We start from the raw sequence: 18,972 nt of genomic DNA on the forward strand, positions 1-18,972 counted from the left end.
ATCTGATCAGCACAAGTTAGGTAATCTGCCCAATGATCTGCCCTGCTATTCCATAAAGCAAAATGACCTTGCCATAATGCAGCTACTTTTTTCCCTTTTTGTTCCCATTATCTTCTGCCTATAAAAGTGTCTCATTTTGCACAGCTCCTTGGAGCTCCTCCAAGCTCCATCCTATCTTCTAGATTAAAGTCTGCCTGAATAAAGACAAAAAAAAAAAAAACCTTCTTCTAACTGTCAACATGATGACATAGCCTCATATTTCACTAGTAATGTGAAAACCATATGAGGGAATTTGTTCCTTTTCCCATTACCAAACAACAAACCAAGTTGTATCAGTAGCCCTGTATCAGTATTTCTCTCTATTACTTGCTATCATCTGACCTTCAGTTTCTTTGTCTCTACAGGATCATTCCCATTCACATAAAAACCTGTTCTAAAACCTACTTTCTAAACCAAAAAGGAAAAAATAAAATCATAAAAGGAAACAAAAAATATCAACAGAACAATTCTACCTTGACCTCACATCTGTTTCTATGTGTACAAGTCCTTTGTGACTCCAGAAGTAATTATCAGCATTGTCTCAAAATTCTCACCTTTCATTCATCTCTTTCAAAAATATTTTGTTAGGTATTTTCCCAGCTATAAAATAATATCTGCTTTTGAAACACTGTTTTGAAGAAAATATTCTATGTGCCATAATTCAACCACGTAGCCACATGGAAGAGATTAATAATATTGTCTGGCTAGCTGTCAAAAGGAGGGATTAATAGTTTTGATGAATAATTACCCACTCTTTGCCACATGGGCTTATTCAAAGTTCATATATTTGGAAGTTAAAATCATAACTAAGAAAGAGCAGTGTTACAGAGTTAAACTGAGCTAGGTGCTAAAACACTCAAAAACAGAGACTTGGAATTCTGTATATTATTACAATAAGGAGCAATAATGTGCAATCCAGTCTAATATACAAAGATCTGTGCTTTTAAGTAGGTAGAAGGATTCAGAATTTCAAAGTAGCAATGTGAAATAAAAGGATGCTATGCTCAACTTCAAGCCTAGAGGTCCAGGGATATAAATATAACAGTCAACCCTGGAGGAATGAGGCTATAGAGGAAGCATTGTTCTTAGAAAAGTGGTAGGTTTCTGTTAGAACATAAATGGGAAAGAAAGATAAGAAAAAGGTTTGAAGATAAAGGGAGGGCTTCTGATAAGGGAAGTGTTAGGGAAAATGTTAGGAGAGAGTATGTATAGAGCCAAATGGGGAATATGTTTAGAGCCAATGAGTATATGGTTGGGTTTGTAGGGTGAGGAATGGGTGAGGAATAATCCAAAAGAACCAGGCTTCTCTCTGGTATCTTACAGGGGAAAGAAATTATTCCTAATAGCCTCGAAGGTAGATTATCCTTGTGAGAGGATGGAGGAGGAGCTATCTTCAAAGATTATGCCATACCTAGGTCTCTATCTTGGCCTCTGCTAATGGCGGTCTCCAGGCCAGAGTATAAATGAGCCAATGAAGAAGCAGAGCCCACCCTTTCACTCTTTCTGGTGAACACATCGACTGTATATTTTTCTATTTACTGTATTAATTTAATTTTATAATGAATTCCTAATATTTATTGTCCATTCATTCCTGAAATAAATTCTAATTAATCAGATGTTATCAATTTGATATTTTGCCAGGTTCTATTTGAAAATGTTTTTTTAGAATGTTTTCATTTATATAAAACATTTATGTATTAATGTAGTTTTTCTCTGTTCACATCATCCTTATCAGATCTTTGTGAAGGGAAAGCTATGTACTTTCACAGTTATGAATAGTTACAACAACAAATATCTTAGTTGCCAACAAATAAGAAAGATGTGATATGGATTCTGATGTACTTCAGAGAGAACTTTACTCACTTTTCAAATATTTTCAATGATAGTAGGTCTTATCAAGTTTTCTTTTCTCTGGATTAGTGTGTGTGTGTGTGTGTGTGTGTGTGTATACACACACATACACAAATATATATATATACACTAACATATATTTTATATACATATATATATTTTGTCTTTTGTCATTTTAGGGCCACACCCAAGGCAAATGAAGGTTCCCAGGCTAGGGGCCCAATCTGAGCTGTTACTGCCAGCCTACACAGGGCCACAGCAATGCCAGATCTGAGCCATGTCTGCAACTTATACCACAGCTCAGGGCAACGCTGGATCTTTAACCCACTGAGCGAGGTCAGGGATCGAACCCACAACCTCATGGTTCCTAGTTGGATTTGTTTCCGTTGCACCACGATGGGAACTCCTCCTTTATAATTTATTTTTTACCAAGAAATCATCTGTTTTATCTCAGATGTTAAATATTTTCCATGGAACAGCATGTGGTGTTCTCTTATGATTATTTCAATAACTTTTCTAACATTGGTTACATCTCTTTCCTCTAATTTTATCTATTTCTGCCTTTTTTGTTTCTTAATCTATTAGTGATAGTTTTTTCTTCACTTAAAATATTTTGCCTTAAAAATAAATACAACTTTATTTTTATGTACTATATTTTTATTAAATATTTCCTCATTTTATCTTTAAATTATTCTTTATCTATGAAAATATGTGAAGTAAGAAATTTTTAAATAGTTTCTCTTTTGTAATGAACATTTAAAGAGCTTTGCTGACTCAAATTTCTTTTTTTATTTCATATATCCATAAGCTCTGATGTATTTTTTCCTAGCTAATTCATTATTTCGATTTGTATATACTTTTTTGATATAGTGCTTATCTAGGAATATGATTCAAAATAGTTTTATGGTTTTATATTATATATTAATTTTTACTGTGTTGATTTAGTTAATTATATAATGAGTTCCTAATATTGATTTTCCATTCATTCCTGAAATAAATTCTAATTAATCAGATTATATCACTTTGATATTATGCTAGGTACAACTTTAAATGTTTTATTTAGTATATTTTCCAAAATATGCTTTCCAAAAATATATATGCTTTCCAAAATTTTGTATATTTGAAATTTTTTTCCTATTTTCTTTTTGTGTGGTAACTAGATGGAAAAATTAATAAACAAACAAACTGTCCATAGGAATACAAGTTTATATATTTATCTATTCATTAATCTATTGATTATATCATTTTATATTTTTATTTTCATAATTATCAAATCTAAATACTACTTTGTTTGATGCAAATATTGCTACTCCTTTTTTTTTTTAATTTCCATTTGCCTGGAAAAGCTATTTAATTAACTCATTATTTTAAAATTTCCTTTATTCTTTTAAATATATTTTACAGAGTCTTAACACTTTCTCTAGTGCTTTAATTTCATTACTTGTGTTTAATATACCAAATGATGAACAACATTTTATTGTTTTTATGTTTATCATTTATTTTATTTTTTATTTATTACTTAGTAATTAATTATCATTAATTATGATTTGATTAATTTGATATATATTACTTCTTTTTTGTCCTTCCCTAGAAGGTTTTTTTATTTTTTATTTCATGAATGATTAACATTAATTGTGCACCTCTGGTGCATATAAACAAACAAAATTTATTTCTCTCCTATTACGTAAAAACAAATCAATTGTTCCCTCCCTGTTTCTTTTTCTTTTTTTTGCTTTTTAGGGCCGCACCCAAGGCATGTGGAGGTTCCCAGGCTATGGGTCCAGTTGGAGCTACAGCTGCCAGCCTACACCATAGCCACAGCAGCACCAGATTCGAGCGCACCTGTGACCTACACCACAACTCATGACAACACTTAACCCACTGCGCGAGGCCAGGGCTCGAACCCACAACCTCATGGTTCCTAGTCGAATTCGTTTCCACTGTGCCAACGGAGACTCTGTTCCCTCCTTGTTTCTACTCACAAAGTAAATTAAGACTTTTGAACATTTGTACATCTCTAATACTTTTCCACTCTAACCCCAGGCAAAACAATAGTTAATATTCCAGAACATTTAGTGTAGACCAAGCACGTATCTCTGTGCTTTGCATGTACTAATGAAAATCTATGACATGGACTCTGTCATGAGCCACATTAAAATGAAAACTCCATGAAAGCAATATATTTCTGCTGTTTTGTTCACAAATGTATCCCAAGCTCTAGAACAGTGACTGGCATAGAGTAAGGGTTTGAAAAATATTGTTTAATAAATTCATCCACAATTTTACCAATAGGGAGCATGGTGGAACAAAGAGGTTATATGATTTATTTTAATTTCACCACCAACAATTGGTAAAACTTATGTTGAAATCCAGATACTTTGGTATTAGAATCTGTGCTTTTAATTATTACAATTTCATTTTTATTAGAGTATAGTTGATTTACAATGTTTCTTCAATTTCTGTTGAACAGCAAGGTGACCCAATCACACATGGTTCCACATGCTGTACAGTAGGACACAATTATAATTGTATTTTATTTATCTTTTGCTTTTTAGGGTCACACATGCAGCATATGGATGTTCCCAGGCTAAGGGTTGAATCAGAACTACAGCTGGCAGCCTACACCACAGCCACAGGAACATGGGATCCAAGCTGCATCTGCAACCTACACCACAGCTCATGGCAATGCCAGATCCCCAACCCACTAAGTGAAGCCAGGGATTGAACCCACAACCTCATACTAGCTGGCTTTGTTTCTGCTGTGGCACAATGGGAACTCCTCCAATTATAATTTTAAATGAGGTTATTATTTTTTATCTCATTTTCATGAAACAAATTCTATGTTTTCTCAAGACAACTTAATAATTTTACCTTCAGAATGTCTATTCTCTTTTAAGTCACCATTTTTATCCCATTATATTACATATAGCCAGAAATATATATCAGAATCAAGATCCTTCCTATATCTGCTGCTTTGTCACTGTTCTGATGCTTTTTTTATGATTACCCCTAGTCTAGGTGTACTTGAAGGAGATAGATGGCATGCTGATGAAGTTGGAGCTGGTGTTGTAGGTTGAAGGAAGTCAGCCACAGCTTCCCTGTAACTCTCTTTCTCTCTTTAATCATATCTAATGGGACTTCAATCCTCTTTATGCTAATACTTCTCTCCCATTGACTAACAATTTTTTTATTGCCAAACATAGTAGCCCTTTCTTGCTCTCATCTGTCTACATTATTAAGAAGAGTTAACTGTTGTTCACTCCCTCCTTCTTGAAACATTCTTTTCTTTTGCCTTCCATAGCATTACAGATTTATTTCTTATTTTTTATTTCTATTTTTATTGATCAATGAACTTTATTACATTTATAGTTGTACAACAATCATCATGACCCAATTTTATAGCATTTCCATCCCAAACCTCCAGCCCATCCCCCCAAAACCCAACTTGTCTCCTTTGGAACCCATAAGTTTTTCAAAGTCTCTGAGTCAGTATCTGTTCTGCGAAGAAGTTCATTGTGTCCTTTTTTTTTAGAATCTACATGTAAATGAAAGCATATGATGTTGGTGTCTCACTGTCTAACTAAATTCACCTAGCATGGTAATTTCTAGGTTCATCCATGTTGCTAAAAATGCTGGTATTTCTTTTCCTTTAATGGCTAAGTAATAGTCCATTGTGTATATGTACCACTTCTTCCTTATCCATTCTTCTGTTGTTGGACATTTAGGTTGTTTCCATGTCTTGGCTATCGTATATAGTGCTGCAATGAACACTAGAGTACATGTGTCTTTTCAAGTCATGGTTTTCTCTGGATAGATGCCCAGGAGTGGGATTGCTGGATCAAATGGTAATTCTATTTTTAGTTTTCTGAGGAATCTCCATACTGTTTTCCACAGTGGGCACACCAATTTACATTCCTGCCAGTGGTGTAATAGGGTTCCTTTTTCTCCACACCCTCTCCAGCATTTATTGTTTATAAACTTTTTGATGATGGCTGTATTGGCCAGTAAAATGCAGTACATCTCAGTGGATTTAATTTGCATTTCTCTATTAATTAGTGATGAAGATCTTTTCATGTGTTTTTTTGCCATCTGTATGTCTTTTTTGGAGAATTGTCTGTTCAGGTTTTCTGCCAATTTTTTGATGGGGGTGTTTGTGTTTTTTTTTTTTTTTTTTTTTTTTTTTTTTTTTTTTTTTTTTTTTTTTTTTTGGTATTGAGTGGTAGGAGGTGTTTATAAATTTCAGAGATTAATCCCTTTTCAGTCACTTGATTTGCAAATATTTTCTCCCAATCTGTGGGTTGTCTTTTTGTTTTGTTTAGGGTTTCCTTTGCTGTGCAGAAACTTTTAAGTTTCATTAAGTAGCATTTATTTTTGTTTTTATTGTCGTTACTCTAGGAGGTGGATCTGAGGAGATTTTGCTGTGGCTTATGTCAGAGAGTGTTTGGCCTCTGTTTTCCTCTAAGAGTTTTATAGTATCTGGCCTTTAATCCATTTTGAGTTTATTTTTTGCATATGGCGTTAGGAAGTCTTCTAATTTCATTATTTTGCACGTAGCTCTCCAGTCTTCCCAGCACCACTTATTGAAGGGACTGAGTTTTCTCCATTGTATATTTTTGCCTCCTTTGTCATGGATTAATTGACTGTAGGTGCATGGGTTTAATTCTGGGCTTTCTATCTTATTCCCCTGATTTATACTCCTGTCTTTGTGCCAGTATCATATGGTTTTGATGACTGTAACTTTGTAGTAGAGTCTGAAATCAGGGAGTATGATTCCTCCAGCTCCATTTTTCTTTCTCAAGATGGCTTTGGATATTCTGGGTTTTTGTGCTTCCAAACTTTAATATATTTTATTCTAGTTCTGTGAAAAAATATCATTGGTAATTTGATAGGGATTGCATTAAATCTGTAGATTGCCTTGGGTAGTATAGCCGTTTTAATAATATTGACTCTTCCGATCCAAGAGCATGGTATATCTTTCCATCTGTTTGTGTCATCTTTGAGTTCTGTCATCAGCTCTTTTGTCTCTTTAGGTAAGTTTATTCCTAAGTATTTTATTCTTTTTGATACAATTGTAAATGGGATCGTTTCCCTAATTTCTCTTTCTGATTTTTCATTGTTAGTGTATAGAAATGCAGGTGATTTCTATAAAAATTTTGTATCCTGCGGCTTTGTCAAATTCATTGATGAGCTCTAACAGATTTCTGGTATCATCTTTAGGATTTCTTTAGTATCATGTCATCTGCAAATAGTGATAGATTTACTTCTTCCTTTCAAATTTGGATTCCTTTTATTTCTTTTATTTTTCTTCTTATTGCTGTGCCTAGGACTTCTAAAACTATGTTGAGTAGCAGTGGTTACAGAGGACATCCTTGTCTTGTTCCTGATCTCAGCAGGAATACTTTAAGCTTTTTGCCATTGAGAATGACGTTAGTTCCGAGTTTGTCATTTATGGCCTTTATTATGTTGAAGAAGGTTTCCTCTATGCCCAATTTCTGAAGGGTTTTCTTTTTTTCTTTTTTTTTTTTTTTTCCTTTTTGCCTTTTCTAGAGCCGCTCCCGCAGCATATGGATGTTCCCAGGCTAGGGGTCTAATCGGAACTGTAGCCGTCGGCCTCTGCCAGAGCCACAGCAATATGGGATCTGAGCTGTGTCTGCAACCTACACCACAACTCACGGCAATACCAAATCCTTAACCCACTGAGCAAGTCCAGGGATTGAACCCGCAACCTCATGGTTCCTAGTCGGATTCGTTAACCACTGCATCACAACGGGAACTCCAATTTCTGAAGGGTTCTTATCAGAAATGGGTGTTGGTGTTCTTGTCGTGGCACACTGCCCTTGCTCAGTGTGTTAAGGCTCTGGCGTTGCCCTGAGCTGTGATGTAGGTTGCAGACGCAGCTTGGATCCTGCATTGCTGTGGCTCTGAGGTAGCCCAGTGGCTACAGCTCCGATTAGACCCCTAGCCTGGGAACTTCCACATGCCACTGTAGCGTTCCTAGAAAAGGCAAAAAGAGAAAAAAAAGAAAAAAAGATTGGGTGTTGGATTTTGTCAAAGGCTTTTTCTGCATCTATTGAGACGATCATATGGTTTTTGTTCATCAGTTTGTTAATGTGGTGTATCACACTGATTGATTTGCGGATATTGAAGAACCCTGGCATCCCTGGGATAAATCCCACTTTACCATGATGAACAAGACTTTTAATGTATTGTTGAATGCAGTTTGCTAGTATTTTGTTGAGGATATTTGCATCTATGTTCATCAGTGAAATTCGCCCATAACTTTTTTTTTTTTTTGTGGTATCTCTGTCTGGTTTTGGTATCAGGTTGACAGTGGCCTCATAAAATGAGTTTAGGAGTATCCCTTCCTCTGCAATTTTTTGGAATAGTTTCAGAAGGAGAGGTGTTAGCTCTTCTCTAAATGTTTGGTAGAATTCAACTGTGAAGCCATCTGGTCCTGGACTTTTGTTTGTTGGAAGATTTTAAATTACAGTTTCAGTTCTTGTGATTGGTCCATTCATCTTTTCTATGTCATCTTGGTTTAGTCTTGGAAGATTGCACTTTTCTAAGAATTTGTCCATTTCTTCTAGGTTTTCTATTTTATTGGTGTATAGTTGCACATAGTAGTCTCTTATGATCCTTTGTATTTCTGTGATGTCCGTTGTTGCTTCTCCTTTTTCATCTCTAATTTTATTGATTTGAGTCTTCTCTCTTTTTTGCTAGATAAGTCTGGCTAAGGGTTTATCAATTTTGTCGATCTTTCCAAAGAACCAGCTTTTTGTTTCATTGATCTTTTCTATGGTTTTCTTCATTTCTATTTCATGGATTTCTGCTTTGATCTTTATGATTTCTTCCCTTTTACTAACTTTATGTCTTGTGTGGTCTTCTCTCTGGAGCTGCTTTAGATGTAAAGTTAACTTGTTTATTTGAGCTTCTTGTTTCCTGAAGTAGGCTTGTATTGCTATAAACTTTCCTTTTAGAAAGGCTTTTGCTGCATCCCATAGGTTTTGGAGTGTCGTATTTTTGTTGTCATTTGCTTCTAGGTATTTTTTAACCTCCTCTTTTATTTCTTTGGTGATCCATTGGTTGTTTAGTAGCATGTCATTTAGTCTCCATGCATTTTTGTTTTTTTGCAGTTTTTGTTGTTGTTGTTGGTGGTGGTCATTTCCAATAGTATAGTGTGGTCAGAAAAGATACTTTATATGATTTCAATTTTATTAAAATTTCTGAGTCTTGATTTGTGGCCCCGAATATGATCAGTCATAGAGCATGTTTTGTGTGCACTTGAAGAAGAATGTGTTCTGCTGCTTTTGGATGGAATGCTCTATAAATATCTATTAAGTCCATCTGGTCTAATGCTTCATTCAGAACCTGTGTTTCCTTGTTGATTTTCTGTCTGAATGATCTGTCCATTGCTGTAAGTGGGGTGTTAAAGTCCCCTGCTATTATTGTGTTATTGTAAATTTCTTCTTTTAAGGTTGTTAGCAGTTGCCTTATATATTGAGGTGATCCTATGTTGTGTGCATATATATTTACAATTGTTATATCTTCTTCTTCTTGGATTTATCCTTTAATCATTAAGTTATGTCCCTATTTCTCTCTTATAATATTCTTTAATTTTAAAGTCTATTTTGTCTGATGTGGGTATTGCTACTCCAGCTTTGTTTGATTCACATTTGCATGGAATATTTTCTTCAGTCCTCTCATTTTCATTTGTATGTGTCCTTAGAATTGAAGTGGATCTCTTGAAGACAGCATATATGTGGGTTTTGTTTTTGTATCCATTCAGCCAGTATATGCCTTTTGATTGGGTCATTTACTCCATTTACTTTTAAGGTGGTTATTGATGTGTGTGTTCTTATTGTCATTTTATTAACTGTTTCGAATTTGTTTTTGTTGCTTTTTTTTTTCTTCCCTTCTTCTCTTGTTCTCTCTGCTTGTGGTTTGATGACAATATTTAGTGTTGTATTTGACTTGCTTTTTCTTATTTGTATGTGTATCTATTGTAGATTTTTGGTTTGCAGTTACCCTGAGTTTTGATACCAGAGTCTCTCTCTCTCTCTCTCTCTCTCTCTCTCTCTATATATATATATATATATATATATACACACACATACAATATTGTTTTAAGTTGCTAGTCTCTTAATTGAAAGTGCATCTCCAGTGTCCCACATTGGTACGCTCCTCTTCTCACAGTTTCTAAGTTTGGTAGCATATTTGTGTGTGGATAATTTCCTGCCTTTACTGGTGAGCCTTTTCATTTGTAGTATTTTTGTTTCTGGTTGTGGCCTTTTCTTTTCTGCCTAGAGAAGTTCCTTTAGTGTTTGTTTTAAAGCTGGTTTAGTGTTGCTGAATTCTCTTACTTTTTGGTTGTCTGTATTGCTTTTGTTTTCTCCTTCAAATATGAATGAGAGCCTTGCTGTGTAGAGTAATCTTGGTTTGAATTTTTTTTCTTTTCCTCACTTTAAATATATTGTGCCGCTCCCTTCTGGCCCACAGAGTTTCTGCTGAAAAATCTCCCAAGAAACTTTATCAGGTTCCCTTATATGTTATTTCTTTCATTTCCCTAGCTGCTTTCAATATTTTCTCTTTGTCTTTAATTTTGGTCAGTTTGACGACTATGTGACTTTGGGCTGTTCCTCCTTGGGTTTATTTTATATGGTACTCATTGTGCTTCTTGGATTTGAGTGAGTGATTCCCTTCCCATGTTAGGGAAATTTTTGTCTATTATCTCTTCAAATATTTTTTTCTGTCTTTTTCTCTCTCTCTTCTCCTTCTTGTGCCCATATAATATGGATGTTGGTGCATTTAACATTGTCCCAGAGTTCTCTTAGACTGTTTTCATCTTTTCAATCTTTCTTCTCTTTTGTGTTCCCCATCAGTGATTTCTACTAGTCTGTCTTCCTTCTCGCTTATTTGTTGTTCTGCCTTCTATATTCTGTTGTTGATTGCTGCTAATAAATTTTTTATTTGTTATTGTATTTTGCATCTCTGCTTGCTGAAGCTTTAAATATTATATTTCTTTGCTCAGTGTTTCATATAATTTATCAATCTTTGCTTCCAGTTTATTTCCAATGTCTTGAATCATCTTCACTATCATCAGTCTAAAGTCTTTTTCATGGATGCTGATAATGTCCAGATCACTTAGCTATTTTTCTTGGGTTTTTTCTTGTTACCTTCTCTGAGTTATATTTCTCTGCTTTTTCATTTTGTATAGCTTTTTAGTGTGGTTCCCTTTTTGCAGACATTAGTGTTGTAGCCTCCCTTGCTTCTGATGCCCCTGCTGCCCTTGTGGTATGGCAGCTTGCTATAATCTTCCTGATGGGAGGGACTGGTGCCTTCTCCCTGGTAGGTGGAGCTTATTCTTATCCCTCTGGTTGATGGGGCTTTGTCTATGGGTGATATTAAAGGCAGCTGTGTGCCTGGGCATTCTTTGGGCAGCCTGTTTGTTGATGGGTGGGGCTGTGATCCTATCTGGCTTATTGTTTGGTCTGGGGCTTCTCAGCCCTGATGGGTGGAGCCAGACTTTTCTAAAATAGCCACCTCTAGAGAACATGATGATGATTATTCCAGAGACCTTTACCTCCAACATCCTTCCCCCACAACAAGCTACAGCCACCCCCTGTTTTCCCAGGAGATCCTCCAAGAACAGCAGTCAGGTCTGATCCAGATTCCTATGTAGCCTCTGCTTTCCCTGGGACCCAGTCTAAATGAAAGCCTGTGTGTACCTTTCAAGAATGACGTCGCTGTTTCCCACAGACCTTTGGACCTCCTGTGCACAAGCCCCACTGGCCTTCAATGTCAACTGCTCCAGGGGCTCCTTCTCCCAAATCCAGATCCCCAGGTGTGGGAACCTGACGTGGACCTTAGAATGCTCCCTCCTGTAGGTGAGTCTCTGTGATACAGTTACTTTCCAGTCTATGGGCTGCCCAAACAGAGGGTATGTGGTTTCTTATATCATGTAATTGCCCCTTCTACCATCTTGATGTGGCCTTCTCTTTGTCTTCTGGAGTGGGATATCTTTTTTGATAGTTTTCAGTCTCTTTGGTTGAAGATTGCTCAGCAGTTGGTTATAATTTTGTTTTTATGAGAGAAGGTGAGCTCCATTACTTCTACTCCGCCTTCTTCAATAACTATTTTATTTTTGGCTTTCTTGCATCACATCCACAGCTGAGCAGGTACCTCGCAACCCGGCTCTCCTCTTTCTACCTCTTTAACAGCATATTCCTTGGCTCCATTGCTAAATTGCTCACTTTTACTTAACTATTAAAGATTATATATTTTTTTCACAGCATATTCATGAGTCTGTCTCTCTGGTCTTATTTTTATCATCGCCACAGGTAATACTGCAATCTGATGACCTTAAACACCACTTATATTATGTCTTTAACTTTATATCATCAATTTTAGGCTTTTTTTTTTTCTTTTTGTCTTTTCAGGGCTATACTTGCAGCATATGTAGGTTCCCAGGCTAGGGGTCTAATCAGAGCTGTAGCCACTGGCCTACACCACAGCCACAGCAACGTGGGATCTGAGCCACGTCTGTGACCTATACTACAGCTCACGGCAATGCCAGTTCCTTAATCCACTGAGCAAGGCCAGGGATTGAACCCACGATCTCATGGTTCCTAGTTGGATTTGTTAACCACTGCACCATGATTGGAACTCCTATATTATCAATTTTAAAATTTGCTTCTGAATTTCAGAACATATATATTAAACAAATCTCTGATATTGCTTCAAAAATTAATCATAAACATTAAAATCTGAATGCATATAAAATGGAACTTTTGATGCTCATACTACTCCGCCCCACAAAACTTTTCTTTCCAGGTATTTTCCAGGTATTTTCAGTTCAGTAAGTGGCTTCAGTTTACAACTACCAAAAAAAAAAAAAAAAAAAAAAAAAAAAAAAGATTCTTTTACCTATAAACTAGAACTTGTTTTTTATCTATTGTTCAAAATATTTAGCAAATCGCTTTTCTTGCCTAATTCTCATCTAACATTACCCAGGTCTAGATTTGCATCTCTTCTTGTATCAATTAATCTAATGCCTTATATGTTCTCCTCTTTCATCTTTCTTCCATCTCCATCTTTATTGTTTCATCTCTATAACCCATTTTCACTTCAGTAACAGGAGTAATAGATTAAAATTATCAGTAAGATTATGCCAGACACTAGCTTACAAATTTTCCACATTTTTTAACATAATACATGACTAACACTTTTTTCCCAACTTTCTCTGTCCTCCCTAAATCAAATCACATGGGCATTATTTTCTCTCCTCAAGTGGAGAAATATCTTTCACAAAAGAGCTCTCTCATACATCCATCCCTATGCCATTTATATTGGTGGCTGCTTTTTTTCCTTCAGATATTGCACAGTATTTTAAATTCTCATGAGTTATTTTCCACCTCAGTTCAGATCACATTGTTTATTTATCTCATGTTTTTAAAACCTTATCTAGGGAGTTCCCATCGTGGTGCAGTGGTTAACGAATCCGACTAGGAACCATGAGGTTGCGGGTTTGGTCCCTGTGCTTGCTCAGTGGGTTAACGATCCGTCGTTGCCGTGAGCTGTGGTGTAGGTTGCAGACGCGGCTCGGATCTCGCATTGCTGTGGCTCTGGTGTAGGCCGGTGGCTACAGCTCCGATTTGACCCCTAGCCTGGGAACCTCCATATGCCCCAGGAGCGGCCCAAGAAATAGCAAAAAGACAAAAATAAAAAATAAAAAAATAAAAATAAAACCTTATCTAGCCAATATATTAATTTTCTGCATCTGTTTCTAAAGTGTGACTTAGGGTCTTTGTTTATTTTGTTTGCTAGTCTCCACTGCCTAATATGGCTGGAATATATGCATAAATGATTACAGTAAATCATTAAATTATATTGCTCAAAGTCATTTAAAAAAAACTTTGCACTAAAATTCAGATATAGCTTCATGGTATACAAACTTCTCTTTTATACAAATGGAAGGAATCAATACTCTAATCCCTGGTTAGAATTTTAGGAGCCAGAATTAGGCATGGGAAAGATTTAGGTTGACTCTTGTTTTTAGGAGGTAGTGGAAGAGAGCAGAAATGCTAATAAGCCTTCCAGGTATGAGCAAACACAGTGACCAAAGAGATAGCCCTGAGGATATACTCAATCCAAAAAAGCCACGCAGAGAGGAAAAATTGGATCCTAGGAAATTTTAGGTTCATAATATAATTCAAAGGAAAGTATGTCCTCTCCTGCATATGCAATGCCTCCCCTTTATCAACATCACCCACTAGAGTGGTACATTTGTAACAATTGATGATCCTACATTGACACATCAGAGTCAATCAAAGTTCATAGTTTACATTACTATTCATTCTTAGTGTCATACATTCTGTGGGTTTGGACAAATGTATTATGATATGTATACAACATTATATATCATACAGAGTATTTTCACTGCCCTAAATATATTCTGTTTGGCTTATTCATCCAACTTCTTGCAATCTGACATTTTACTTTTACTAACTGATCTGGCAACTTGATATTTTATTTTACTAACTTTTACTTAGTTTTGCCTTTTCCAGAATGCCACATAGTTGGAATCATACAGTATGTAGTATTTTCAGGTTGGCTTGTTTCAGTTAATAATATACATTTAAGGTTCTATGTTTTTTTTCTTTTTTCATAGTGTAATAGCTCATTTCTTTTTAGCATCAAATTCAATTTTCTTTTTTAGGAAGGAATTGTAGGTTTGTCCTTGAAAATCGATCAGCAATTAAGAATATGGGGCTCATTGAGCACTCTACAGCACAGGCGGAGAAATTGATTTCTATCACATAACTTCATGGGATATGTTAATACTCTCAGAAATTACTCACATGCAAATTAAATCTGTTTAACTCATTTCTTTTCTATTATACTATGCATCATTTTGACCATGACCTTCTTTTCAACCCAGCATTATATGTGTAATATTATACAATATCATACATTAGTATATGAGGTTAAGAATATGTGGATCGAGACAAAAGAAGGGATTGGAAGTTTGACTGGAATAGAGACTAGTGAAAATCAAGGCCAAATTGCATGAAGAAGTCATTCATCCTTGAAGTATATTATTAAATTTTAGAAGATATTAATAAGGGTGTGGTAATAAATGATGTAGCTTGGTACTGGAGAGAGAAATTTGTATAAGTCAAATAGAATTGGGAGAGATGAGTGCAGGTAAGAAGCAGTGTAGAAAAATACATAATGATATCATTTTTAAAGGATCTACATCACCAGGTAAGGCTATTTTTCTCTGAAGCTGAGTTCAGTATGTTCCAAGAAAAACTAGAGGTATGAGATATCCATCAGTCCCTTGGACAAATTGAGCAGATTTCACTCTAAAATTGAAAATAACATTGGTAATATAACTAAAGATCATGTACTGGACCAATGTGTAATACCCACCAGTTATTATATGTTTATCATCAAGTAGAAACATAGATTATCATGCGTTCAATATACCTTGAAATTGCTATGTGGTTCAAATTGTCTCTATCTCTTTAAAGCTTTATAGTATGCTTGTTTTTCTTATTTATTTACCTTTTCTATCAGAACCATACATATTTTTAGACTGGCAAGTTCAATCTTCTTTGAAAACATTTTATTACATTACAAAGAAGATTAAACAATAAAAGCAGATCTATTGAGCAAAGAAAAAAATGAATCGACAAACAAAAATGGAAAAACTAGTATCTATGAACTTCCTCATACACTGAAATATTTATTATATTTTATTCTAGAAAGAAAGCAACATTTTACTTATAAAATATACTTTCATATAATGTGCATTAATTAAAGACATTGGGCATGAAAAAGCAAATAGTACTTATTATGCAGTCTATAATTAAAATAATATGAAAGTGTTTCTATTACCAACCATGACCATTGCCAAGATTTAACACTATATGCTAATACTTTCACACAAACTTTTGACTCAGATCTCTTCAAAACTTTTATATAGCTTTAGGATTATAGAAGTTGAAGATTAGATCTGGGACAATTTAGGGGACAAATTTACCAAGTTAATACAGGTAGACTTAGAACAGAACTAAGGCCCAAGTTCTGGAACTAATCATGAGAAATAATAAGTAAAGTCAAAAGGAGAATTAAAGATCATGTACTGGCAAGGTGACAAGCGGACACACAAAACTGCAAGTTCAGCAATGTGATTGAAAAATGACCTACTTTAAAGGTCTATGACTGGGCCCTGTGACTGTCACTGCTCTTAAATGAGTGGAAGGAAGAACACCGTGTCATCAAATTATAGAGTTTCTGACATAATTTTTAATATACCAGCATTCTTCCTCTACAAATTTATTTACAAATTAAAAAAATAGTAATTCTTATTTCATATTCTATCATATTGCTCTAAAAATGTTATCCCTTTGCATCTGCAAGTGTTTACTATATTGCAAGTATTGTAATAGAGTTTGGTTTTTGTTTTGTTTTGTTTTGTTTTAATACTGTCTTGACTCAGTATTGAGACCCTGGCTAGGCTGGTCAGTTTCCCCGCTGAACAGCTAAATAAATTCACATTTCAACCACTTTGGTTATGGGGGCTTCCACACTTCAGGCCTAATTGGTGCATACTCTAATTCCACCCAGACAACTAGAGGCATCTTCTCCTTTACTCCAGAAATTATTCAAATTAGCCAGTCCACAGGAAGACCACAAAACCCAATTAACTAACACAAACTGTCCCATTCCACTGCAATTTGCTATTACCCTATCCCTGTGTGCAATCTTCCATGTGGCCCTGTTTGGCAGCCTTCTCTCCTTTGAAGCTATAAACTGGAAAAAATTCTGCCTTTCATCTATTCAAGTGCCAATGTCCTATCTCTGTGTTTCAGGAAAGGGGACCCCTACAGGGCCTGAGAATGGGCTCTTGTCTACACTCAGAAATAAATTATCTCAGGAGACACATGTGCTGACAAAACAAAAGACTTTATTGGGAAGGGGTACCTGGGTGGAGAGCAGCAAGGCCAGGGAACCCAGGAGAACTGCTCTGCCACGTGGCTTGCAGTTTCTGGTTTTACAGGAATGGAATTAGTTTCCAGGTTGCCTCTCAATGATTGTCTTGCTCAGACTGTACTTGGTTTGGCCTATGGTTCTTCTTGGTGGTACACAACTTTCAGTGAAGATGAATTCCAGAGCCAAGGATCCTGAGAGGCTGATTGTATCATCCCTCCTCTTGCCCTGATCTCAAATCCTCCTGGTTAGTCTTCAGGGCAGCACCCACGTTCCTTATCAGGACTCCCTGTTTTGCAAGCAACTACTATTGTGCCTGGCCAGGGTGAGTAGTTTCAGTCAATAGTCCCATAATAACACCATCAAAAGGATATTTAAGTCTGATAAATTTGGCATACAGTGTGTGTTTGTGGAATAAATTCATGATTGGTTAAGCACCTACCTGTGATTTTTAATCCATGAAGCAAATTCCAATTCCTGGAGGTATCAGGTTTAATTATAGAGTGCATAGTATATGGCAAGAAAGCATGGAGGTACCTTAGAATCTATACATAGAACTACCATATGACCCAGCAATCCCACTCTTGGGCATATGTCCGGACAAATTTTCCTTAAAAAAGACACATGCACCCCCATGTTTATTGCAGCTCTATTCACAATAGCCAAGACATGGAAACAACCCAAATGTCCATCAACAGATGATTGGATTCGGAAGATGTGGTATATATACACAATAGAATACTACTCAGCCATGAAAAAGAACAAAATAATGCCATTTGCAGCAACATGGATGGAACTAGAGACTCTCATACTGAGTGAAATAAGTCAGAAAGAGAAAGACAAATACCATATGATATCACTCCTATCTGGTATCTAATATACAGCACAAATGAAACTTTCCACAGAAAAGAAAATCATGGACTTGGAGAATAGACTTGTGGTTGCCTGGGGAGAGGGGGAGGGAGTAGGGGGGATTGGGAGCTTGGGGTCAATGGATGCAAACTATTGCTCATGGAATGGATTTACAATGAATGAGATCCTGCTGTGTAGCACTGAAAACTATGTCTAGATATTCAAAATGCAGCACAATGGGAGAAAAAATTACATATACATGTATGTGTAACTGGGCCCCCATGCGCTACAGTGGGGAAAAAAAAAGTATGTTGGGGGAAATAACAATGAAAAAAAAAAAAAGTATGGAATATCAGCCCTTGCTATTCTAAGGACACTGAATTGGAAAGTCCTTATCCTTTTTACCATACTATCACTGCAGCCACCACTTCCCAAGACTATAGGTTACAAAGACTGACCAGTGTGTCTGGGTACCAACAATTCCACTGTATAATCCTGCTGCTGCTTAAATTGTGGCCCCTGTGGACTTCACTTTCCTGTAAATCAGCATATACATTCTGAAAGACTTTTCAAAATATTGTGTTTCCACACAATGTTTCAGTGTTTTCCAGTGGAAGATGTTCTTTTCCTTTGATTTCCTTTCTTTTTAACTGAAAATATTTTTCAGAATACTTAATTCATCCTATTGAGAGAATTAGTTTGCTAATACAATTAATAATTTTACAGAGCAATAAGTGCGGGAAGGGCCAAGTATTCTACAATACAATGATAAAGCCCTGTTTTAAGATCATTGCCAAAACTGCATGGTGCTCCAATTAAAGTAAGATCAGTCATTTTTAAGGAAATTAGGTATAGTTAGCAATATAGAAGAGTAAACTTTCCAAGGGGACAGGATGGCCAATTTCAAACTTTTGAAATGGTGATTTAAACAAGAGGTACTTGCCTTGCTTGTATTTCCGCATCTTTTCTAAATGGTATACCATTTGGACCATTAATAGGATCATAATTTCTAACAGACTATATATATATAAAAATTATTATTATTATTATTATTATTATTATTTGCTTTTTAGGGCTGTACCCATGGCATATGGTGGTTCCCAGGCTAGGGGTTGAATCAGAGCTACAGCTGCCAGCCTACACCACAGCCATAGCAATGCCAGATCCAAGCTGCGTCTGTGATCTACACCACGGCTCATGGCAATACCAGATCCTCAACCTGCTGAGCAAGGCCAG

The 18,972-nt window shown here is 35.9% G+C and overlaps 1 protein-coding gene across 1 annotated transcript in view; it reads left to right on the top strand.

Annotated features, from left to right (window-relative positions):
• Window positions 1-18,972, top strand: part of LOC102165580 (uncharacterized) — a 1,236,614-nt gene that overhangs the window by 1,208,371 nt on the left and 9,271 nt on the right. The window contains exon 4 of the transcript XR_014821689.1: window positions 11,647-11,774. The gene's annotated coding sequence lies outside the window, so the exon portion shown is untranslated. The remainder of the gene's footprint in view (window positions 1-11,646; window positions 11,775-18,972) is intronic.

This window comes from Sus scrofa, chromosome 1, assembly GCF_054392235.1.
Source record: "Sus scrofa isolate SSC_HxYL_T2T_F1_AM1 chromosome 1, Sscrofa_HxYL_maternal_Yorkshire_Landrace_v2.0, whole genome shotgun sequence".
NCBI classification, from domain to species: domain Eukaryota; kingdom Metazoa; phylum Chordata; class Mammalia; order Artiodactyla; family Suidae; genus Sus; species Sus scrofa.